Raw genomic sequence first — 25,354 nt, forward strand, 5'->3', positions numbered from 1 at the left:
GTGTCCCTGCTGTTTTTCTGGTTAATAGAGCCTTTGAATAGGCATATAGTGGTAATTGAGTGATTTGGGGTGTCTCCTGGAGGATTTACAGTGTCCAGAACAGAGGAGTCCCCCAAGGTCACTGTGGAAGGGACTCGGGCGCCTTTGGCCTCCCTGGCCAGTTCTGAGGCAGATGAGAAGAGCAGCTTCTTTAGAGCGGCTCATGCTTGTTCCCCAGCTGAATCCATCACGGAGCTCAGTGCTGCACCACCTCTGATCTGTTTCCTTGTGCACTTTGCACCTGGGGTTGAAGCCTGTCAGCCCATGCCCAGAGAAAAGAAATAGCAGACGCAGACACCTGGGGAGGCAGTGTCCTGAGGGTGGTGTGAGGGAGTAGCTGTGGCCTTGGCCACAGCAGGTACAGAGAAGTTGGCTGCATGTTTCCAACTCCTCAGGCATACGACTCCCAGACTCCCACGCACAGGCTTTGAGCGAGGTAGGAAGATTTCCATTGCAGAAAGCAAAGTAGAGTGCACCTCACCTCTTTGCCTTTGTCACTAAACTCCCAGGCACTGCAGTTTGCAAAGCGTACAGTCTGTACTGACCAGTTAGGACCCTGATTAGCACCCTCTGAGCCTATGTTTCTGAGGGTGTGCTTTTAGATCTGAAGCACTTAGGAGCTTGTTAACCAGGCACATTTCCCCACACCTGCCTCAAGACTAGGGGTGGGGTGAGTCCTTACTACTTCGCTGCATCCCTGCCTGATTTCTAACTGCCTAACCCCTTTCATTCTGCCCAAGCACTCTTGTCCCTCTGGAGTCTACTGCTAGTGGCACAGCATTCAGAAGACTCACCGTGCCATCCTTTCTCACTGGCCATTAGCCAAAGATGGATGGAAGGTGGCCGGTACCTGCCCTTCTTCCTCCTGCCTCTCTCATGTTCTATAAACATTCCTGGAGACCTCCCCTGAGGGCTTGAGCTTCCTGGCAACAGTGCCCTTTGCTGCCTGCCTTCCTTTCCCCTCTTACTTTTATAGACCTCTTCTGGTGTTTCTTTGACTCCCGCCCCCCTTCAAACACAGTGTGCTTTACTCCTAGTCTCCATCTCCGTCCCTAAGGAGATCACTAATGAGGATACAACTCTGGGTTAGGTCCTCTTCTCATACTTCCTTGCCTTTAAGATAATAGTTCATTTCATTGAATCGGATACCAGCATTCTCTCGGCAAACTCAATTCCACAAGCATTTGTAACACACCAAGAATGTGCCAGGAAGCGGACTGGGAGCTGCAGACTTTGGAAGGGGATGATCAGCTGCAGTCCCGCTTCTGCATGTGCTTTCACATACCGAGAGTGACACAGGAGTATTATGGATGCTGTGCTGGTAGGGCAAGGATATTTAATAGTGAGTCATAAAGTGGTCCTGGGGGCCTAGGAAGGGAAGCTTTAAGGAGCTGAAACAGCCTGGCCATCAGTGAGCTAATCCTGCCCCTTCCTCCCTTCCTCTGTCATGACCTTGTTAGCTCTTGGGGCGAGGCTTCTTCTGAGCTCCTCATCATATGTTACTTGGAACAAGTGCTCCCGGCAGTGCTCCTCATGCTGGGATTTGTTATAGGTTTCAGTGTATTTGCAGAATGTTGAAGAATGCAGTCATTCTGCTTCCTGCATCTACTTTGAGTACTCATCAGGGACAAAGAGCTAGCAATCTGTGACCTTGTTCTGGCTTCCTGCTCTTCTCTGGCTTCTAGTACTCACCGTGATGAGCTTGCAGCCATTGTATCTCCACCCGTTTAGATATCTTCCAGTTTTTGTCTCACTGATACACAGGTGAAGGTGATGCTTGTCTTCCTTATATCTCTTTACTTCACTGCTGCCCATAGGAAGGACAGTATGGGGGTGAGATGTATGGATGGCTGAGTGTACTGTAAGCTGTTTTTTACCTCCTTGGAGCTACATGACCTTTTGGAGATTGCTTCATTTTTTTTCCATCTCCTCTTTTAAAGTGTGAGAGCAGTGCCCACCTCAGAGTTTAGTTACAGAGATTGAAGATGTTGGTATTCTAAAGATTCTAAAGGAGGTGGTTGTTTTACTCTGTGTTGTAGATGTTCTGATTTTGAACTAACCTCTGTTTTTTTTAAAGGTTTGTATATTTTTATCACATTTTTCAGACAATATATTCTGACATATTCTTTCACATTTCCAACCTCTTCCAACTCATTTTCACCTCCATATCTATCAAATTTACGTTTTCTTTCTCCCTCTCTCTCAAAAAAGAAAAACAAAAAATGAAAGTCAAAAGTAAACAATTTTGTTTTATGTGTATGGCTGTTTGCCTACATGAATGCATGTGTATCACGAGCTTACCTGGTACCCTCAGAGGTCAGAAGAGAGCACCACATCTTCTGGAACTGCTGGAAACTGAGCTCAGGTCCTCTGCAAGGCAACAAGCACTCTTAATGGCTGAGTCATCTTTCTAGTTCCCTCCACAATTATCGTTGTGTGATATGTATGCATGTGCATACATATGTATGTAATATATGTGTGTACATGTTGTGTAAGTAGAAGTTTGATATATTCTGTATGATAGCTTGTGGGAGTGGTTATAATTCTGAGCCGCATGGAAATGCTGTTTGGAGGTGCTTTTAGGCATAGCCAACCTGTGTCCCAGGGTAGCTATGAATGTAAGGCAACAAACAATTTAAATGTACTTAAAACATTATAAGAGAAGAAGAAGGAAGAGGAAGAGGAAGAGGAGGAGGAGGAGAAAGAAGAAGAGAGAAGAAGAGGAAGGAGGTAGGGTCGTAGATTGTAATGCAGTTTTGTGGTTCTCAGTTGAATATCATAGAAAACAATGTTACATCAAAGGTTGAACCCACCTAAGTCACTTAATCTCTCATATTTTAGTGTGAGTCAGTACCACCAGGAGTGCTCATTGGAACAAACTGTAATTTGTTTCAGTGGATCTAAGGTGTTGCTCGGAATCAGCATCTCTGGTGAGGCCTCAGATGAAGCTAATGCTGATGGGATGCTGGGTGATCACAGGTGGCGGCTTCCTTCCACTAAGGCTGAATTAATAGAACTAGATGAAGTTTATGGAGTTTTCTTTTCACACTCCATAGGCTCCTCTTTCTATCATCTCTCATGGTTAAGTACCTCTTGGGGCACTCACAACCCTCCTAGGACTATGACTATCTGTTGAATGTTCTAGAGATCTGAAGGCTCCATATTATTCCTTTCTGGCCCTTGATTCCACATTGTTGTTTTGGATCTATGCAGATGGAGTTTTCCATACAGAAGTCTTCCTAATTTCTAAAGATTCAGCAACATATTTTTATGTAGATGAGACGAATTTTGTTTTTCTCACATAAAATTGACATTATTATATGACAAACTGTAGGTTTAAAAGGTTTTATAACTACCACATTGGGGTACAGTCATTTCTTTATACAGCTTAAGAATGTAAAGTCAAGAGATGCCAAGCATGCTATGCTTGCCCATGGTCATTGAGCTGGTTGCTGGAGAAGTTGGACCTCCATTTCTGAAAATTTGGCTTTATAGTCCCCCTTTATCCTAATAGAAGTGCATCTCTAAGTGTGGTCTTCAAACCAGTAGCATTGGTACTTTCTAGAAAGGCAGATTCATAATCCCAATTAGATCTATGAAATGGAACTCTGGGAAGGGACGCAGGACTCTACAGTGCAGTCAGCCCTCCAGGTGATTCTAATGCAGCAAGAGTGTGCAAACCAGTGCTCTACACTATGTTCCTGATGCCTCATGTTGCTGGATATGCTCCAGTTTTCAACAGTTTTCTTAAAAGCTCAAGTTCAAGGCTGAACACAGTAATTCTATATAGACTCCAACTCATCCACCACAATGGGGATATTATTGCCACATCTGCTCTGCATATAAATTATATTAAGGAAGCTGAAGTTGATATTATGGCTACCTTTTTCTTTCAGCCATGCACGTCAGTGTTGGCTTATAGCAAATTTACAGTCAGTTAATTTCTTGGTCTTAGAAAACTAATCTCACAGGAACTGCCGTTAAGCTCTGCTGCTCCTATACTTAGCATTAAAGAAAGTCCCTTCTCATGGAATCTCACATTTTTATTCTTAATAAAATCTATTTAGTTGTTTTGTTCCTTGATCTAGCTTTTAAAATAATTTCCAAATATGCATGTTCATCATGTTTGCTATGAAAATTTATTCTTATTAAAGAAAATACTGAAAGTGAAGTACAGGATAATGAAGAAAAATCAATGCTTTGTCATTACCCAAGCATGACCACTGCGACCTTCTTGATATATTACTTTGATTTATCACCTATATGTAGGCTTTAAAAGACGTTCTTGAACAAGGTTGTATATGTAAATTTGATTCATTTATTTTCTTCTAATATTTACGTTGTATTTTTACTAATATAATACAATCTTTACCAAATAGTTTCATATAGAAATCAATGTATTCCCCTGGTATCTGTATATGTGACTTAAAAATGTTTCTGTAGTGGATTGTAGTAGAGTACTTCCAATTGTGTGGTAATGAACATGTTTTGTATATTGTTTTAACCCTAGAACTTTTATTTTTTCATCTGTGGAGCATGCTAGACTTGAACTTGCTATCTAGCAAGGCCATCGTTGAATTCTTGATCATTCTTCTACCACTAGTGTGCTGGGATCACAGGCATGCACAGCAAGTCCTAGCTCCCAGAATTAGTCCTTTAGAATTCGATCTTTAAAAATCTCAAGTATATCACTCAGTGTATCAACTATAAGTTCCATTTATCTATTCTTGATTATTTAGCAAAAATGATAAATATGCATTTTTGGTTATATTGGTGTTCTGGGTTACAATGGGTATGATCACAAAAGGTAATTGTAATCAACCCATTTACTCATACTTTTAGGCACTCCCTTCCAGGTTTATCTAGTGACGTAAAAAAGGCTTTTAGCCAGGACTGCTAGCTTATGTGTGTAATTGTAACTGCTTAGGAGTATGGCAGGGCCAAGGCCAGTCTAGGATATATAGTAAGACTTTGTCTCAAAGTAAACAAGGATTAGGAATATAGATTAGCAGTACAATGCTTGCCTAGCTTGCTTGAGGCCTTGGGTTCTATCACCAGTACTGAAAACAATACTTTGTGATGTCTGTCTGTCTGTCTGTCCCTCCGTCTGTCCATCTGTCCACCCACCCAATCACCCATCCATCCATCTATCCATCTATCTATCCATCTATCTATCCATCTATCTATCTATCTATCTATCTATCTATCTATCTATCTATCTATCTATCTATCTATCTATCTATCTATCTATCTATCTGCCTAGTCTTTGCATATGGCAGTCAGAGGTTACTGTTGGGTACTTTCCTCAATATCGAATTGCCTTATTTCTTTTAAACACTGTACTCTATTGAACCTGGAATGTAAAAATTGGGTAGACTGTCTGGCTAAGTACCTGTCTGTCTTTATCCATCCTAGTGCTTGGATTACAGGCATATATAACCCCTCCTGGCTTTTACTTGTGTTCTGAGGATCCAAACTCAGGTCCCCATGCTTGCAAACATGTAACCAACAGAACCATCCCCCAGCTCAAGATCTTACCATTTTCTAAAGTTATCAAGAGCAACAAATAGACAAGTGCTATTGAAAATCATGGGTAGGCATTTTAGTGGGTATTAATAACATTATTAGATATGTGATTATGTTAAGGTTTGCAACTGGTGATTTTTAAACTCTATCACTCTGAATTTATTAGCTAGAATCTTTCTCTAAAAAGGTTTTTTCCCCTTTGTTAATCACTTGATTAGCCTGACATACAGAAAATCTGCATGAAGGTCTGTCTTTCCCGTGATTAATTTTTACAAGTTGTGCCCTGGAAAGCTCCAGAGGTATAAAAGCATTTACCCCCCTAGCATCGTTATAAACTCAGGAATTTTAAAATGTATTTGGTATGCTTAAATTTATTACAATTCTTTTTGAAGTTCACATTGAGCCAACTTGTGACTGTTCCTTTAGGGAATTTTGTTATGACCCCAAATATTTTAGACTGCATCTTTCCTTCCTGGCGTGACAAGATATCCTTGTTAATATTAAATTTCTATTAAATTAGTGTCTCAATCAATTCTTTTGCAATGAGCAATATGTTGACTTCTGCGTGGTGGGGGTGGTAGTAAAAGTTCCATTCTAACTGGAAATTCAGAATTCCACTAATTAGCGAAATTGCAAAAACAGTTTGATAAGTGATTTGAATTATCTTTTTGTTTAAAAAGTGCTCTCATATCAATGGGCACACATAGTTAATGGATTTTGAAAACTCACATATTGTTGAATTTTCCTTCTTTTTGTAATGTCACATTCTTAATACTGATGATTAAGAATATAAATAAAGGGGACTGAAGCAGTAGTTTAGAGATTAAGAGCATTCGTTACTTTTTCAGAAGAGTCAGATTCAGTTCCCAGCACTCACATGGAGGCTTACAGCTGTCTGTAACTCTTGTTCCAGGAGTTCTACTACCTTGTTCTGACATTCTTCTTCAGTGCCAGGCATGCAAGTATTCATAAACACAATACTCAGAAATAAGAATGGATGTATCTTTTAAAGATGAATATTAGGGGCTGAGAAAGTACCAACAGAACTTCTTGTGAAAGCATGAGGACCTGAATTCAGATCTGAAGCACCCATATAAAAGCTGTATGGCTATAGGCATGTTTGCATATGTTTGCATATGCCTGTAACTCCAGCATTGTGGGATGGAGTCAGACAGAAACAGGTAGTTCACTAGTTGCAACAGTGAGCTTCTGGTTTAATGAAAGACCCTGTCAAGGCAATATTGCAGAAAGCAATAGAGGAAGACTCTCAAATCTTCTCCTGGCCCCACATGTGTACAAATGGACGTATACACTTACATGTGTATATGCTTGAACCCTCTCCTGTGTACATATATGCTACTCCTACAAAACACAGGCACACAAAAATATAAATAAGTTAACTAGTGTTTGATCATGTCATATATTTAAAAAAAAAAGAATCCTAGTGTCAACCTTAGGCTATGTCTCAGCAGTAGAGTACCTGCCCAGACTGTATAACACTTTGGATCACTAGCATAGGAAACAACAACAACAATAACAACAACAACAACGACAACAACAACAACATGATAGTAATTTGCAGTGTTGAAATATGTGGAGCAAAGATACTATTAAAAGATGAAACATAACCCACCCCTAGAATCATTGCAGATGTGGCTGCTGCATCACATGTGTGTCAATAGGTGACAGAGAGAAGAGAGGCTATGAGTATTCTCAGTGTTCTGACCTATGCACATCTGAATGATTAGTAGCTCAACATTCCCTGAAAAAGGGGAACCTGAGATGATCACCAGTCTGGTACTGGAGGTTTGGACAGGGAGCTGGCCTGTGACCATTAGTCTGGCACTGTGCAGGTATGGATGGCTAGTAGAACTGGGAGCAAGACAGAGGCTAGAAGAACCCCACCTGGGACTGAGGGCCCCAGGTGGGTTGTGAACCCATGACAGACAACCCTTGCATGGGGACACTTGGGGAGGCAGAGTGAGGAGGTAGCCTGAGATGACCCCCAGACTGATGCCATGGGGCCTTGGCAGGGGACTAACCTCAGACAACCACCAGTCTGCTATCACATAGGCCCTAGAGGTGGAGTGGAGCAGAGCATATTCTAGATTGCCCCTTCCCCAAGCCACAATGCAGGAGCAGGGCATAGCAGTTATGAAACCACTCCTGACATGATCGTAGACACTCAGAGACAGCAGAAACCAACTAAGGATCAAGTAAGTGGTGGAGAAATGAAAGAGAAACAGAAACTGAAGGATGTGGGCACAATGAAGAGAGGCAGAACTGGAGACTCACTGGTAGTAAGGAACAGCCTGATGTGAGTAGGTGGTGATGCCAGCTGGGACCATGGTGGGGTCCTAGCATGTGCTGACATGGGGGCTAGATCTGGGTCTGTCGTCCTGCAACAGCAGGGGTCTATTACCATAAAAAGTCAGTCAGATGCCCCTGATCTGGGGTACTACTCAGGGACATGCTGATGTGTAAAGGCTGTGCAGAACTGGCTCCACTCCTCACCTGGCCATCATGGGATAGCTGGCTTTGGGGGCATGGGAAAAGGAGAGCTGTCCCTGTTCCTCACTTGCTGCAGCATATGAGAGAGCATGCCCTATGCCTCGCCTGGACATCACAATAGAACTGGCTCTGGATGTGGGTGTTGCTGGTAAGCTGGCTATGAGTGTGGGACAGCCAGCCTTGCCTTTTGTCTGCTGGGCTGTGGCACAAATGAGGGAGACACCCTCCTCCTCTCTCTTGTCTTTAGCCATCTATGGCAAGCAGGAGAGCTGGCCCTGGGGTCATGAGAGTGGGAGACTGGCTATGTCCTTCATCTGCTGTAACACTTGGCAGAGTGGGCCCTGCACCTTACCTGGGTAGCAGGGTAGAGCTGACACTGGTAGCAGGTATTGCTGGTGAGCCAGCCCCAAGGGCATGAAAGTGTGATAGCTAGCATCCTTGACCGTCTCTGGTCCTTCAGGCCCAGACCAGGGCTTTGAATTAGTCCACCCCAACATCTACGCCATCTATAAACTACTGGAGTCCATGAAGGAGTGGGTCCTACAGACTCAGTACTACAGAATCTTCATGACTCAGGGTACCAACAGGATATCTAAGAGGAGTTGCAGTGAGGTTCCAGTATTGATAGAGTAGAAGAGGCTTCATTCCAAAGTCTAAATCTTGACTTCTGGCCTAAGTCCCTTCATTCATTCTTCTTTTGCTATCAGGCTGCTTTTCCCTTTCATATGTGAGTTTCTGTCAGAAATGGATTTGCTGTCACACTCTCATTCTGCTGTTAGCCAGCTATGCCCATGATCTGGTGGTATAGTTTTTGCAATAAACATTTGCAAGCAAAGAAGTGTGGAAAAAGGTTGTACTGTGGGCACACTGTACCACAATACTGTTTACGCAATGATAATTTTTTTCTCTGTTAAGGGGGAGGTTGTAAAAGTGGAAGGCTAGTACAAGGGGAGAGGGGATGAAAGGGATTGGGTGCATGGCGTGAAATTCACAAAGAACCAATAAAAAGTTGAGATCTTAAAAAAAAATGAAACATGGACTAGTAAGTACTTAAAATTTTAACCACACCAGATAAGCAAGCACCACTGGTTTAAATGTGTACTGTAAAAAGCATTTAGGTTTTAGTGTATATTGGAGATTATTTTGGATTGAGGAACTGGTTGGTTATAGGACTTTGAAAGGGTTGAGATATGCTACAATTGCCTTAGGTATCATTTTAGAGGTTAAAGCAGAGGGCTGCTTTTTCATAATTTTGTAGAATTTTATTACTTTTCTTAGTCATATGGGCAGGGGAGCTTGATGACTTAAAAGTTTTTTTTTTTCTATTGGTCCAGATTCAAGTTGACTAAGTGACAATTTAAAAATACATGTTGAATTTGGTTGGGCTTACTAATAGAATCAGATTTGATGTTTTGAGTTTTAATTTCATGGGAAAAAAGTCGTTAGAAATGTTTTGAGTTTAGATTTTGTGGCATTCCTTCCCTTTAGCCCAGGATGAAACTAATAGCCCACGATGCATCTGTTTATCTGCTATCTCTAAGGCTGCTGCTGTCGGCTGCTCCCTTGTTATCTAGCTGCTGGTCCTGCTCAGTCAGTTGTACAGGAATGTCAGTTCCATTAATAACCCAAGGGCCAGGCAAGCAGATAGTGGAAAATGGGTGAAGAGAGAGAAATTTTATTTAACCTGTCTTCTGAGTTGTCATTTTCTAGATTCCAGCATATCTGGCTAACGGCAGACTGAGAGTGTGACAGCAAATCCATTTCTGACAGAAACTCACATATGAAAGGGAGAAGCAGCCTGATAGCAAAAGAAGAATGAATGAAGGGACTTAGGCCAGAAGTCAAGATTTAGAGTTGGAAAGGTCCCAAAAAGCCATGCTAGGAAGGAACAATGTAATCAAACTATTCGGACAAGAGCACTGACAACTTTGCCAAAATAGATTTTGTGTTGACTTTAAATATTATCATTCCATTTTGGATTTATTTATTTATGTATTTATAGATATTATTTATTTATTTATCTATTTATTTATTTATTGTATATATGTTCACTGTTGACACACCAGAAGAGGGTATCGGATCCTGTTACAAGATGGTTGTGAGCCACCATGTGGTTGCTGGGAATTGAACTCAGGACCTCTGGAGGAGCACTCAGTGCTCTTAACCACTGAGCCATCTCTCCAGCCCAAATATCGTCATTCTTAATGTTTCAAATGGATGATATTCCTTTTTATAAGAAGTGTGTGTTTATGGAAGAATTAATTCCTTATTTTAGCGAGTTGGTGTTTTGGTTATGGGTTAGTCAATGATGAAAAGGAATAGATGAACCCTTAATGTGGAACAACTCAGCTACTACAGTTGTCTATCTCTTGGCTATTGTTTGTTTCCTTACAAACCATGTCAACTGTATTGTATTACTTCTCTCCAATCTGTTTGTTAGCTGGGATCAGCGGGGAGGCTCTTCTATTGGTCTTATCATGAGTCTCTCATGTAGGTGAAGTCAGATGACAATTGTGGATGAAAGTCCATTGGGGCAACTTCACGTACATCTCTTTGTTCATTATGTCTTTCTCCACAGGGTAGTTAGGGGAGCAAAAAGGAGGGCGGACATGCTGTGAGTCCTCTTAAAGTCTGAGCTCAGAAGTCCCTAAATATTTCTTATGATACCTTCTCTTGGTTAAAGTCAACTACAGGGCTACCTCTTAATCAAAACAAGCTGAAAAAGATTGAATCTCTTGGTGTGAAGAGGAGCAGGATCACACAGAAAGGACAGAAGGTGTTGGTACTCTCATTGGAAAGACTAACTTACATTTTTGCGTTCTTTCCATCTCTTCTTTATATTTAGTTTTTTCTTAACTGTTTTAGAGAATTATGAACTAAGTTTACCATCTCCCTTTGGCAACTGCTCAGTGAATATCATTAAAAATTTTAAATGTTTTGTTCCAGGGGCCTCGGACTGGCCTGTGTATGCCCCTGGTTGATGGCTCAGTCTCTGGGAGCTCCCTGGGTGGGTGGGGGGCCTGAGAGGGGGGCAACAATGGGAATGTAAATAAAATAATAAACGTTGAAAAAATTTAAAGGTTGTAATTATTTTTAATTGAAAATAATTACATATATGGGATATAACTGATTTTGATTTATATATACATGATATAAAGAATCGGCCCACTTAATATATATGGCATTCTACCATGTTACGTTTTTCAGTTAAGAACATTAAATAATCTATTCTTTTTATAATCATACTTTCTTTTATTATATATAACATATTAACTATAATAATTAGCATATATATAATATATTACATATATAATATATTTTATGATATTATAATTGTTGGGGGGAAGAAAGGGTTTAATTGGCTCACACTTTCATATTACAGTTTATCACGAAGACAGTCAGGACAGGAACTCAAACAAGGCACAAACCTAGCTGCAGGAGCCTATGCAGACTCCATGGAGTGGTGCTGCTTACTGGCTTTCTCATCATGGCCTGCTTACTCAGCCTGCTTTCTTTTATTTTCTCCATCTTTATTAACTTGGGTATTTCTTATTTACATTTCAATTGTTATTCCCTTTCCAGGTTTCCTCTATTTTATGATATTATAATTTAATTAGACTATTTCCCTTCTCTTTCTGCCCTCTAAGCCCTCCCACATATCTTCCCTTGCTTTTTGCAAATTCCTGGCCTATTTTTTCATTCGCTGCTGTTACATGAATGTATGTATGTATGTATGTATGTATGTATGTATATATATATATATATATATATATATATTTCTAACTCACTTTAAAGTATGTTGCTTGTATGCATATTTTTAGGATTGTCCATTTGATATTGAATAATCAATTGGTATGCTTTTCCCAGGAGAAGACTATTTCTCCTGCTTTCAGCATTCTTCAGTTGCACGTGGTTCCTTGTTTAGGGTCGAAGTCTCATGGACTTTGCCCTGATCACCTTGCCATATCTATTGCTGTTGTCCCTGTTCAGCTCAGATTTAGGCAGTTCTGATGGTGAGACATTATGTGTGTAGCTTCTGGCATTACTAGGAGACACATTCTCATGACAAATTCTCTGACCCTCAGACCTTTACAATCTTTCTGTCCTCTCTCCCACAATATTCCCTAAGCTTCACGTACAGGGAATATTTTTTAGATGTATTCATTGGGACTGTGATCTACAGCTCTGCATTTTAATTGCTTGCTTTTTTGTAATGGTTTCCATCTATTGCAAAGAGAGGTTTCCTTGATGAGGGATGGGAACTACACTTATTTGTGGTATAAGGACAAATGTTTGCATTGTTGTTAGGTATCATACTGTTTTTTAACGTGGCAGTTATGGTTTCTCCTCCAATGACCATGCTTTCAATAGCCGTGGGTAGTTGGCTAGGTTTCCAGTAGCAGGTATGGTTTCCCTCTTGTTTCCCAATTGGAAGATGTTGGTTACCTCCAAGATAGGCATTCCACTACTGTACCCTAAAGGCTCTCTTGCCATGCCAGTCCTTGTTATGCCTCATAGGTATCATTGCTGGTAGGACTATAGATTACCTTCACCCTTTGGAGCTTCCATGCTGCCATCTGGTACCATGAAATCTAGTTCCCAGGGATGAGGCATTTCGGTCAGTTCCCTCTCTGGCATCTCTGATCCCTGATTCTGAAGTGCATGGTGTATTTAGAAATAGGGATTTACTTTCCACCTTTAGGAGGCAACCAGGGACAGTAAAAATATGATGTATGTTTTGGGAGTCGCTTGGACAACTCTGACCAACGACTCTAAAGAGGGATTCTCATGTCTGGTATTTTTTTTAAGGTGGTCTTTGGCTCTCGGAGGAAGATTTGTCAGCCCAAACTAGAAAAATTAATTTAAGCTATATCTGTATTTATATACATATGTATTATGTTTTTGGAAAAGATAAATAGTAAATAGTATGACTCCTTATGACTTTTTAAGATGTCCTTATTGTTCTTTTACCATCCTTTTCTGTATTTACCATCCCCATCCCTCTCCAAAGGAGCCCTCCATTTCTTATTTCCCCAATCAGATCACTCATACTCAACTATTCCCCTTTATTCTCTTTCACCCATCTTCTATATTTACTTTCATCCCAAATCTATTCTCTTAGCAATTTTGAAATATCTGTGACTGCCATCACCATACCTTCTACTCCTCTAGCCTAATGGACCCTTTGAATCCTCTGATGTAAATGTTTCCCGCCTCCTCAGCTTTTAGCAGCAATCTTTCTCTTCTGTGTTTATAGGAGATCAATTTTTTAGAGTCTTTATGTAAGGAGGATTATAGAATACTTGTCTTTCTGTGTTTGGCTCATTTTACCTGGAATTTCTTTCTTAAGTTCTTGTTTGTCTGTCATATTTTCACCATCAAATGAATTTATTATTATTATTATTATTATTATTATTATTATTATTATTATCTCAGCCAATGTATACATTAACTGTCAGAGTATTGGATTAAATCTAGTTATTGCTGAATTATGATGAGGAAAGAGGCATCCTCCAGACCCATGAGGATCATACAATAAAAATATCCTTCTGGTTTTAGGATCCACACCTAGAATAGTCCTTAGTGGCTGACCTCATTTTAGTAGATCACTTATTTATCCAAATTTCCATTTTAGGTCCTTAGGAAATAAAGCTAAATTTCAGTATACCCATCACTGACTGGCACCTCTATTTTATACACAAAGCCTGTCAGTATAGGAAAAAGGTCATGTTACACTGTGTTCTTGCTTAACTAGAAAGAAGAGGAGTGAGCTTGCAGCTTTTGGTGTAGCCCTGTGCTCCCAGCACTGGCAGTTATAGGGCAAGTGAATGAGAGCCTCCAGACAATGATTTGTAAGGATTAGAGCTAATGAGCACAACGAACCTGTCCTGAGCAGAGTAAAGCCAAGGACAGCAGTAAGGTGATGTCCTTTAGGGCCCCAGACTAGATCCTTTTTTCAGTTCCAATGTTAGGTTATAAAGCTAATTTCCAAGTTTATGGAGCCATTTCGTTTGTTCTTCCAGGCTTTTGAAAATGAAAGTTAAGGTTTGGCAAACTGATTTGTAATAGATCACGTGAGTCATGTTTTAATGAGGTCCTATGAGTTATTCTGAGCCATTTCCAAAATCTGATCCCAATCCAAAATAAGCTTAGCAGATAGTACATTTAAAACGAGAAAACTTGACAGGGTGAAAGGAAATCCGAGAAAGGAGAAAGTCTCTATTTGCCCCTTCCCAAGCCCTCCTTAACTATTGGTTGATGATTTGAGTTTCTCCTCTTGGATCGATAGAAAGCAAGGACAATGTGGGTTGCACATAGCCTGAAGAGGAACAGCAAAGCTTCTACAAGTCCATTTCCACCTTTGACTTAGGCCAACAGTATTCGGTAAAAATGACTAAAGCAATACGAAAATATCTTGAGCTTTGCAAACAATGTCGGTACAGAGGCAGTTACTCAGATCTGTTGGACAGTACTAAAGCAGCTATAGGTAATATGCAGACAAGTGGAATGCATATTAAAGTTGATTTACAGAACTAGGCAGCAGCCTGAATTTGACCTGTAGGCCATGGCTTGCCAATTTGGTCTTGGGCCTTCTTGTCTCAAGTATTTAATCCAAAAACTGGCTCTTCCTTCCCTTGTTGACTGAATCTCATGTAAGAATGAAGTGATTTTGCAAGAGGTTACTCAGTAGTTTTATTGAATGATGAATAATTGATGATGACATTTATGCTGCTGTTTATAAACAGCCCATGTGTGTCCCTTGGCTGCAGCTTGTTATTTTGCCTTTAGTATAAGTGCCTTTTTGATTTCTCAATCTCAAATGCTTTTGCAGAGATGAATCAAAGCAGAACTGGAGACTTGTTTTAAAATGCAGTACACAAGTGTCTCAGAATGAATCACTGGGTTTGAACTGTGGAGGCAGGGGTGATCTCCAGATGCAATTCTTTGATCTGTAGGGGAGTCTGAGGGCTGGTTGCATGGCTATTGGAGAAGTGGAGAGTGGCCAGGTCCCCAGGGCCATGTGATTCACATTGAACCACGTCATATCATAGATATGGTTAGGATGGTAGCACAGAATAAAATGCAGCTGGTAATTTATGAATTTCATAATAATTATAGTTATTATTTTGCTCAGTTAATATATACATTAACTGTTGGAGTATTAGAGTAAACCTAATTGTGATGAGAAAAGAAGAAGACATCTTGACCCATGATCATCATATAATAAAAAGATCCTTCTGGTTTTAGGGTCCAGGACTAAAATAGTTTCTGTCTCTCTCTCTCTCTCTCTCTCTCTCTCTCTCTCTCTCTCTCTCTCTCTCTCTCTCAATCTGTGTGTGTGTGTGTGTCTTGAAATGGAGTTTTGCTACATATCCCTTGCTGTCATGAAACTCACTGTGTAGACCAGGATGGCCTTGAGTTCACAGAGATCCATCTGTCTCTGTCTTCTCAGTGTTAGGATTAAAGGTACATGTCACCACACCCAGCTAACAATGTATTCATGCAAGCAGATAAAGTGAGAACCATTTTTCAAAGTTTAGAGAGACAGTATCTGGAATTAAGAACATAAAGCTCAGAAGAGCTATGTTACAATCATAAGTTGTAAGACCTAAGGTATTTGGTGTTATACTTAGGTGTTCCTGTCTTTTAAACCCACCATGAGTCAGGCCTGGGTTTCAGTAGAGTTTTGAGGTTTGTTGGTTCTAAACTGAAATTCACACGCATTTGTCTTTATAACAGTGCTAGGATTCTAAAAGAAAGGTACAATTCCACTTTTGAAACAGGGAATTAAGGGTTAGAGATACTTGGGCAAAGGGTATCCAAGAAAGATTCCATTTCACAGGGCAGTATTTGCCAGTGGACCTGTACAGAGAAATTGAGACTTTTCTCCCTGAAGCCCACTCGCTAAAGTTCATTCTCTCTGTTGCTCAAATTCAGTTTGGTGTGTTACGTTGACCACAACAGAGCCTTTCTGATCTTCTCAAACTGGAGATAGAATGCCTTTCTGCTTTTTACCTCTTGTCTCTTACTCCATTGCATTTCTTGGTTTGAACTTGTTTCTTGGTCAAATCTTAATCAGAATTTTAATAACATTAATGCAATCATGACAAAATCAAAAGTTTAATATCATGATTATTAGGGAAGAGAGATGAGGAAATTACTAAGTTTACTTAAAACTCTATTTTCATGTGTTTTGCTAGTCTTATAGCTGAAAATATTTGGCTTGGTGTGTTAAATATGGATACTGATGCAAGGATTGTCTGGGCCTTATATATTATTCAGTTAATATATTATAATTCAGTAATAATAACACTTATATAATAGAAAATTATTCTCTACCCTTTAAGCATAGTAGATATCAGAAAAAGCATGGACTTTGCAGTCAGATTAAGACTAAATAAATTTAGTTGAGAAGTTGCTTTGGTCTCTGTGTGATTTGGGTGAGTTTTTCCCCATTTATTCATGTTGGCTTAGCAACTGTGACATGAAAATGATATGATGCTGCCTTGTGGATCATAGGTAAGACTTCGATTGAATGATGAAAGGACACTCTCAATATGTTATCTGCTACATGGTAGGTGTATTAGTTATCTTTCTACTTCTATGACAAAGGCAAGTTTTATAAGAGAAAGTATTTAATTGGGTTACAGCACATGATGGCAGAGCAAAGGTATGCTGGCAGAAATACTAGATCATCTTGATCTGAAAACAGGAAAGTAGAAAGCAGAGAGGAGGAGGCAGGTACTGTTACTGCCTTCTACACCGGGAATGGCAGGAGTCTTTTTGAAACTTCTAAGACTGTCCCACCATGTCCCACCTCCTCCAAGAAAGTCTCACTTTCCAGTCTTCTCAGAAAGTTCCACCAATGGGGACCACGTATTCAAACATGAACCTATGGGGATCATCTCATTCAAACTACCACAGTAGATCACCAGGGAAGATTATTACTTATGTTATTATGAAAATAACAAAATTGAGGTGAGGGAAATGGTATTTACTTGCTGTTCTTTCAGAGGACCTGGATTTAGTTCCCAGTACACATGCTGAGTGGTTCACAACCACTCATCTGACATCCTTTTCTGGCTTCTACAGACACCTGCACATCTCCATCTTTCTGTCTCTGTCTCTGCCTTTCTCTCTCTCTCTCACACACACACACGGGAGGGGGGAGGCAAACAATGTTCCTTCTTTTACTGTTTCTGTTTGGCTCTGATATGTCTTTGCTAATGACCTTTTCCCAAGACCTTATCTTTATCACTGCACTCCATTCTATCCTCTACATTCTTCTATTCACTTTCATTTCCCATCATGAACTTCTTAACTATATAGCATAATTAAACTGTGTCTATTCTTGCTATACATAACATAAGTGAATTCTATAGATGTACTGTTTAGTGAACAAAGTGAAATAAAAAGAATCTAGAAATTTAGGGACATTCAAGAGCAGCAAAAATTAATCTATAAAGAGTGGCCAGAGTAGTGGTTATTTTTACTGCCTGGAAAGATGCCTAGGTGAGTCTTCCAGGTTTTGAAGCTCTTTAGATCACAAACTCAGTTGTGTATATGTGATAGAGAAAATCAGATTTGTTCCCTTCACACTTAAGCACTCTGTACCAATTGTAACTCAGTAAAAACAAGTAAGATTTCTTCTTCTAGCTCGTAAGGTTTATTTTGTCTTAAGTAGTCACTTAAGAAGAGATAAGCATCAAATTGAATGAAATGATAAAAAAAGATCATCAATCTTACCATGTGGCTAAGGTTAACTTTTAAGGAAGGCATAACATGTATTTTGAAAGCCACAGTGGACATAATTCATACAATTCTTACTATTGCTTGCAAAATTGCTTGAATCCTTGCCTGTTTAAAAAAGGGTGACGGGAAGCCTTGTAATTTGGGACAGTTTGATAGGTGTGATGTCAGGGGGTAAATGTAGTGAGTAGGATACAGTCATACCAGATTGGTGGAATATCTTGGCTTTAAAAGTAAAGTTTGGTTACTGCCACTCCTCCCTTTTCACTTTCCCTTTGTCCATCAATTTTACTTTGAGATGAAATCTGCAACTCTAATAGATGCTACCGACACTGTGCAGCAATTCTACCAGATGGCATTTGAATCTTGGGTGTTCTGTGAAAAATGGAAAGACCAAACACATGCACAAATAAATGAAGGTTGAATTAATCTTTATAATTAAATGGAATATTACCCTGCTATGACTGATTTTAGCTTTCAAACTAGATTGCACGATAATTTTTCAGTGAACTGTAATTGTATTAGTGTGGCTTTTCAGATGCCTAAAAAACCCTAAAAATGGATTTTGCCAAGTTACTTAGAAAAAAGTTGTTAAAATTTTTAGTTGAAACATCTCTGATATTCACTTGTTGATTGTTGAGTCTTTGTCTTTTGTCACTCTAGGATTTAATGGGTGTTGTCCAGAAACTGGTTGAATCAAAAATTTCTGAGGTATATTAAAGCTGGGGGGATATGGTAGTATTTTCTCCATAAAGCACTCATAATGGCATAATAGTGGTGGTTACTAGAGAATTCCTTCCAGAATCTGAAGAGGCAGATGAGTCTCCTTCTTATGAATGGATAATACAGAGTCAGGGATCCTAAGCAAAAGCCCCAAAGCCATAGAATGTTCCTTGTCACTTTTCCAACTTCTTCCCATGTTCTACCCACCCAATTTCTAGATTCCTCCTCTTCTTCCTCCTCTTCCTCCTTTTCTTCCTCTTCCTCCTCCTTCTTTTTCTAGTCCAGTTTGTGTTGCCCAGCTAGTTTTGGGGTTTTGGGCCTACCCTGCTCTGTGGTTAGTTTACCAAGGGTCATATTATTTAAGAAAACTGACATCCCTTTATGTTTAAAAAGATCTACAAATATATTTAAGAATATATAGTATAATATAGAGAGGGGAAGGGGGAGGGCCAGGGAGAGGGAGGGGAAGGGAGAGAGGGAGTAGGAGAGGGAGATAAAGAAATGATAAATTTAGACTAGATAAAATAGGATAGAATGGTGTACATGGGAGAGTTTGGAGGGAAGGGAGGAAATGATATAATTTTATTATAATCTCAAAAATATTTTAAAAGTTATGTGGTATTAAGTATTTTATTTGCTTATATATTTTAGGATAGGATCTTGCTGCAGAGACTAATCTTGAAATTGATATCCCCCTGCCTCTGAGCACTTAGGATCATAGCTGTGCACCAACAAAACAAATTACACTTGTCTGATTTAATAATTCACCAAAATGGTTTCATTTTCACTCCCCCTACCTACTAAGGAAGATTGTTTAGAAGAATGCTTACTATTTGTGTGTGTGTGTGTGTGTGTGTGTGTGTGTGTGTGTGTGTGTGTGTGTGTGTGTGTGTATGGAGGACAAAGTTCAGGAGTTATTTTTCTCCTTCTACAGTTGGTCCTGGGAACTGAACTTAGGCCATCTACTTGAGTGACAGGTGAAGTGTCTTTCCCATTGAGATATCTAGGTGTCCCCAGACATTTTTCAGACAGTAAAGGATTGCTCCTATCAGAGCTAAATTTAACCAGAGAATAGAATGGAAGTAATTTCCATTCTGTTGAACTGCTGATGAGAGAAGGGGATGTATTTACTTAAGTTAATCTCCAACTTGCCTTCTGTTTAAATAGGTAATTTAATGATTGGAGGAGGATTAAGTAGCTGATTAAATTTTTTAGAGTCATGATCAGGGCTAGGTCCTAGGTATTGCAGATGCATTTCTAAGCTCTTTGTATCTTGACATTTGAAAATGCTTTTTAATTGTTTATTTTTCCTTCTCCCTCCAAAGTGCATGCATGTTTTTCCATGACATTTCTTTCCATTTTTGTTTAATATCTACATATTTTCTCTGTTTTAAAACACAGGTGTTTACCCCAATAAAATATGAATGGGTATTGTAGTAAATTATAAAGTTACTGAAATAATTGCTATCAAATCACATTGAATCTCTAAACAATAAATTTATATCTTATATTGCAATCTTTACTACTAGCTCTTGAAATTTTTGTAAGCTTTTATATGGAAGAGGGTTGGCAAAAACTTTTTTCTGTAAAGAGGGAAATAGTAAATGTTTGAAGTTTGTGTAGACCATATGGTCTCTGTAACGCCTACTCAACTTACTTTTGTAGCTTACAAGTGGCCATAGGCCATATGTGGAAGAGTGGGCTGTTGCCAGGGAGAAAAACCTTTTTCTATTCTTCCCCCTTTTGGTTTAGCATTTGGTGGTGTTGGGGTCTGTGAATTTTACTCACTATAATACTGTTTATAATATGGATAAGCAAGATATCTTCCAGACAGTGTAGTCCATAAAAATGATTAGAATTTGGAGATTTCATACTATGTTAAGAATGAGAAAGGAAGGGTTGAAAGTGTAGGTTGGTTTCACAGCATTTGCCTGTCATGCATACAGTCTAGGGCCCAATCATCATCTCCTCACCATCTCTCTTTTTCTCTCTGTTTCTGTTTCTGTCTCTGTCTCTGTCTCTGTCTCTGTCTCTGTCTGTGTCTCTGTCTCTCTGTCTCTCTCTCTCTCTCTCTCTCTCTCTCTCTCTCTCTCCCTCACACACACACACACTCACACACACAGAAGAATGAGAGTGGGTTTACACAAATGGAAGATGACTAAGAAATATATGGGAGACCCTAATAGAAAGTAAGGTTACTGTGGTTCTTTTCATCCTGTTAATCTGGCATCAACTTTCCATGTTAGAAGATGGGGGGTCTCCTTTCTTCTTGGCAACAAGAAGCTGCCTTTCTTAGAAGGAGTGGGGGATTTGTGACAGTTGAATTGTTTTGGAAAGCTCTGCTTTTAGGTAGATAAGGAGAACACAGAAGGCTTCTTACTGCTTCCCCTGATTCTTAGATGCTTCAGCTCAAAATAATCCCTTTCCACAGTGGCCTAGTCTAACAAAAACCTGTCTTCACAAAAATCAAGTTCTAGGCTGTTTTGGGCCTGTGGACTATAGTTTGATGACCTTTTGATGTAGAGTCCTATGATGAGGGAAAAGTAGAAAGCATAATTTACTTTGGCTCGTTCAAAACCTAACCATGATAGAGGGTTTTCTTAAGCCTTTGGTTGTACTATTTTGGCTCTGTCTGGATAAGTGACGTTTGCCCTCATGGAGATTTAGGTTTTTCATGTGAACAGGTATTGTAGCTGGACTAGTTACAAAAACTCCACAAATGAATTTAAAATGAACAAAAACATAGATTCAAAAGCTATATTTTGTGACCACTATTTTGTTCAATTTTAAAGAAAATTAATGAGTTTGTCTTTCTCTTTAAAGTAATATTACCCCAACATTCAGCAGAAGGAGATATGTGCTCTTTTGTGAATTAATACTAGGGAGATTTGGGTTCTGACTTTTGATTTTACTAACTGTTACAACCATTTACTAAGAAGAGTGTCTTTATCTCTGTTGGGATACAGAGATAACATATGTCACCAGAATATCACAGAGATACCAAGGAATTTATTGGGTGGCAGTTTGGCTAAATTCTGATTATTTGTGACTGAGTGGTATTTTTTTTCTGGTTGGAGAAACTACTCACTTCCAAGATACTATGGAGTTCATATTTTTGGTTCAATGTGCTCATTTTCAATTTGAAACTTGCATTCCTAGAGCATTATCCGTATTAGAAAGTAGGGGACAGTGAGTATCTACTATGTAGGGCATTAGCCATGCAGGATTAAGGATGGAGAGCCTGAAATCAGAACATTCCTGTCTGATTCATGGCAATGTTTAGTTCTCCTCCACCCTAGCGTGATGCATTAGCTTGTGAACCCAACCCCAAACCAATTCTCAGAATTACAGCTTTTGAAAACTCATAATAAATCAGTGCCATTCTTATCAAAGGACAAAATTTGATTTGTCAGATTACTGCATTGTTATTATTTGTGAGATACTGATAGCCCCAGAGGATATTAAAGCTGTTTCCCAGGCCAATTTTCACCAATACCATTAGCTTTGCACAGGATAAGATTTCCAGGCAAGATATGTGCTTGAGCCAATCATCTGTCTGGCATTGTAGAAACTGTCTTTATTTTGAAGAATAGTGTAATTCTTGCACAGTTTCTTAAACTTCCGGGTGTTTACAGCTAAGCATTTTGATTGATGTTTAATAGTTATTACAGAACTCATCAGAGAAAATGAGGTCTTGGCATGGTTAAGCCTGACTGAAGCTTTCAAAGCTACCGCAAGCTTAAGAAAGTTGCTCTAGAAATTGTTTATAGAAGGGCAGTAAGCAGTTGTCCCATATTTTATGTTAGTTAAATTAATAGAAAAGACAAAAAAATATGTGAAGAGACTTAAGCATGTAGACCAAAACCAAAGCTGTTTAATTAAGTGATTAAGGTGATCTCTTTGATGTAAGACATGCAGAACATTTGAGAATGTTCGTGACTTTCCTCCATAGCCAAGTCTGTAGGGATTAGAACAAATGAGCTTTGCCGTCTTGCTTTCTGTGGCTTAGCTTAATACTAAGTGCCTTGGCAAATTCAGGAGTAAGGAAGTCAATCTGACCAATCTTTAAATCAGTTTGGTCATGTGTGTCAAAATTACATGCTATTGCAGAGCTCTCAGCCACCTACTGCAGGGTTATACTTGGTTATGTTCTTCCCTCCAGCATTATCAAGTTGTAGTGTCTCATGGAAATTCTGGGAAGGCAGGGGGTGGCTTGAGAGTTTTAAATCATGCTGTGTATTACATTTTCTACGTCCATTGGCTTTCATTTGTGATTGCCATTGTATCTGCCTTAAAGAAATAATAATCCGTTTATGAACGCCCTGTTGTCTTCACAGAAAGTACTTGTGATTTTTTAAAGCTGTAGCCTTAAGATTTTAGTGCAAGGAGCAAAATCCCAAGCAATTATGACTTGGTGAATGTACATGGTAGTTATAACAAAGAGCAAAACCAAACTTAGTAACTAAGCTGTACATGTAAACAACAACAACAACAACAACAACACACACACACACACACACACATTGTGTTACTGGATCTCATTGCTGTGATAAAATAACTTAACAAAACCAGTGTAAGGAAGGAAGACTGGGTAAAGGATGGTTTGTATCTCTGGTGTGACTATGTGTGTCAGCTTTGACATACTTGCAATATATGCAAGTATGACAATGCAAGGTTTTATCATGCTATTCAGAACAACATCTGATTTAAAACTTAGGACTTTCTTGTTTCTGGTATTTTTCATTAATATTTTGGAAACTACTTGATTTCATGTAACAGATACCATAAAAAGTCAATCATCCATGTGTTTTACACATGAAAATTATGGTTTTGTCACCAGGAGTGAGCTGCCATGAATTCTCACCTTACTTCATCTTCTAGATTGCTCTTTAGTCTCTCATAAAGATCCATAATGTTTTTCTCCAGTGGTAAAATTAAAATTAGTTAATATGGAAGAAGGCCTTGATGTAAACAGCACTGAACTATGTTCTTGATCAAATATTGCATCTTTCTTATTTAAAGGTTAAAAATAGGATATAGCATTTTACGTAACATTCTCTGATATTGTTGATGATGCTGGTTAGAGCGAATTTCTTAGCTAAATTACTCATAATATGAATCAGTATTTATTAGACATAGGTATCTTGCTCTGTGCTTGACATTGCGTTCCACTTTGGAACACCATGGTGATTAGGTTGAACAAGCTATGGATTTAATTTGATTCTTTTTTTTTTCTTTCTTTTTTTTTTATTAACTTGAGTATTTCTTATATACATTTCGAGTGTTATTCCCTTTCCCGGTATCCGGGCAAACATTCCCCTCCCCCCTCCCCTTCCTTATGGGTGTTCCCCTCCCAACCCTCCCCCCATTGCCGCCCTCCCCCTACCAGTCTAGTTCACTGGGGGTTCAGTCTTCGCAGGACCCAGGGCTTCCCCTTCCACTGGTGCTCTTACTAGGATATTCATTGCTACCTATGGGGTCAGAGTCCAGGGTCAGTCCATGTATAGTCTTTAGGTAGTGGCTTAGTCCCTGGAAGCTCTGGTTGCTTGGCATTGTTGTTCATATGGGGTCTCGAGTCCCTTCAAGCTCTTCCAGTTCTTTCTCTGATTCCTTCAACGGGGGTCCTATTCTCAGTTCAGTGGTTTGCTGCTGGCATTCACCTCTGTATTTGCTGTATTCTGGCTGTGTCTCTCAGGAGCGATCTACATCCGGCTCCTGTGGGTCTGCACTTCTTTGCTTCATCCATCTTGTCTAATTGGGTGGCTGTATATGTATGGGCCACATGTGGGGCAGGCTCTGAATGTGTGTTCCTTCAGTCTCTGTTTTAATCTTTGCCTCTCTCTTCCCTGCCAAGGGTATTCTTGTTCCCCTTTTAAAGAAGGAGTGAAGCATTCACATTTTGATCATCCATCTTGAGTTTCATTTGTTCTAGGCATCTAGGGTAATTCAAGCATTTGGGCTAATAGCCACTTATCAATGAGTGCATACCATGTATGTCTTTCTGTGATTGGGTTAGCTCACTCAGGATGATATTTTCCAGTTCCGACCATTTCCCTACGAATTTCATAAAGTCGTTGTTTTTGATAGCTGAGTAATATTCCATTGTGTAGATGTACCACATTTTCTGTATCCATTCCTCTGTTGAAGGGCATCTGGGTTCTTTCCAGCTTCTGGCAATTATAAATAAGGCTGCAATGAACATAGTGGAGCACGTGTCTTTTTTATATGTTGGGGCATCTTTTGGGTATATGCCCAAGAGAGGTATAGCTGGATCCTCAGGCAGTTCAATGTCCAATTTTCTGAGGATCCTCCAGACTGATTTCCAGCATGGTTGTACCAGTCTGCAATCCCACCAACAATGGAGTAGTGTTCCTCTTTCTCCATATCCTCGCCAGCATCTGTTGTCCCCTGAGTTTTTGATCTTAGCCATTCTCACTGGTGTGAGGTGAAATCTCAGGGTTGTTTTGATTTGCATTTCCCTTATGACTAAAGATGTTGAACATTTCTTTAGGTGTTTCTCAGCCATTCGGCATTCCTCAGCTGTGAATACTTTGTTTAGCTCTGAACCCCATTTTTTTTTTATTAACTTGAGTATTTCTTATATACATTTCGAGTGTTATTCCCTTTCCCGGTTTCCGGGCAAACATCCCCCTCCCCCCTCCCCTTCCTTATGGGTGTTCCCCTCCCAACCCTCCCCCCATTGCCGCCCTCCCCCCATAGACTAGTTCACTGGGGGTTCAGTCTTAGCAGGACCCAGGGCTTCCCCTTCCACTGGTGCTCTTACTAGGATATTCATTGCTACCTA

General features: G+C 39.6%; 1 protein-coding gene and 1 non-coding gene across 2 annotated transcripts in view; both read left to right on the plus strand.

The window, feature by feature from the left end:
* Phex (phosphate regulating endopeptidase X-linked) overlaps nt 1-25,354 on the plus strand; it is a 237,576-nt gene that overhangs the window by 100,567 nt on the left and 111,655 nt on the right.
* Nucleotides 7,194-7,325, plus strand: LOC120099492 (small nucleolar RNA SNORA17). Its single transcript, XR_015647226.1, has one exon. It is a non-coding gene; the product is annotated as a small nucleolar RNA SNORA17 (small nucleolar RNA).

Source organism: Rattus norvegicus, chromosome X (genome assembly GCF_021556685.1).
Source record: "Rattus norvegicus strain SHRSP/BbbUtx chromosome X, alternate assembly SHRSP_T2T, whole genome shotgun sequence".
Lineage (NCBI taxonomy): Eukaryota > Metazoa > Chordata > Mammalia > Rodentia > Muridae > Rattus > Rattus norvegicus.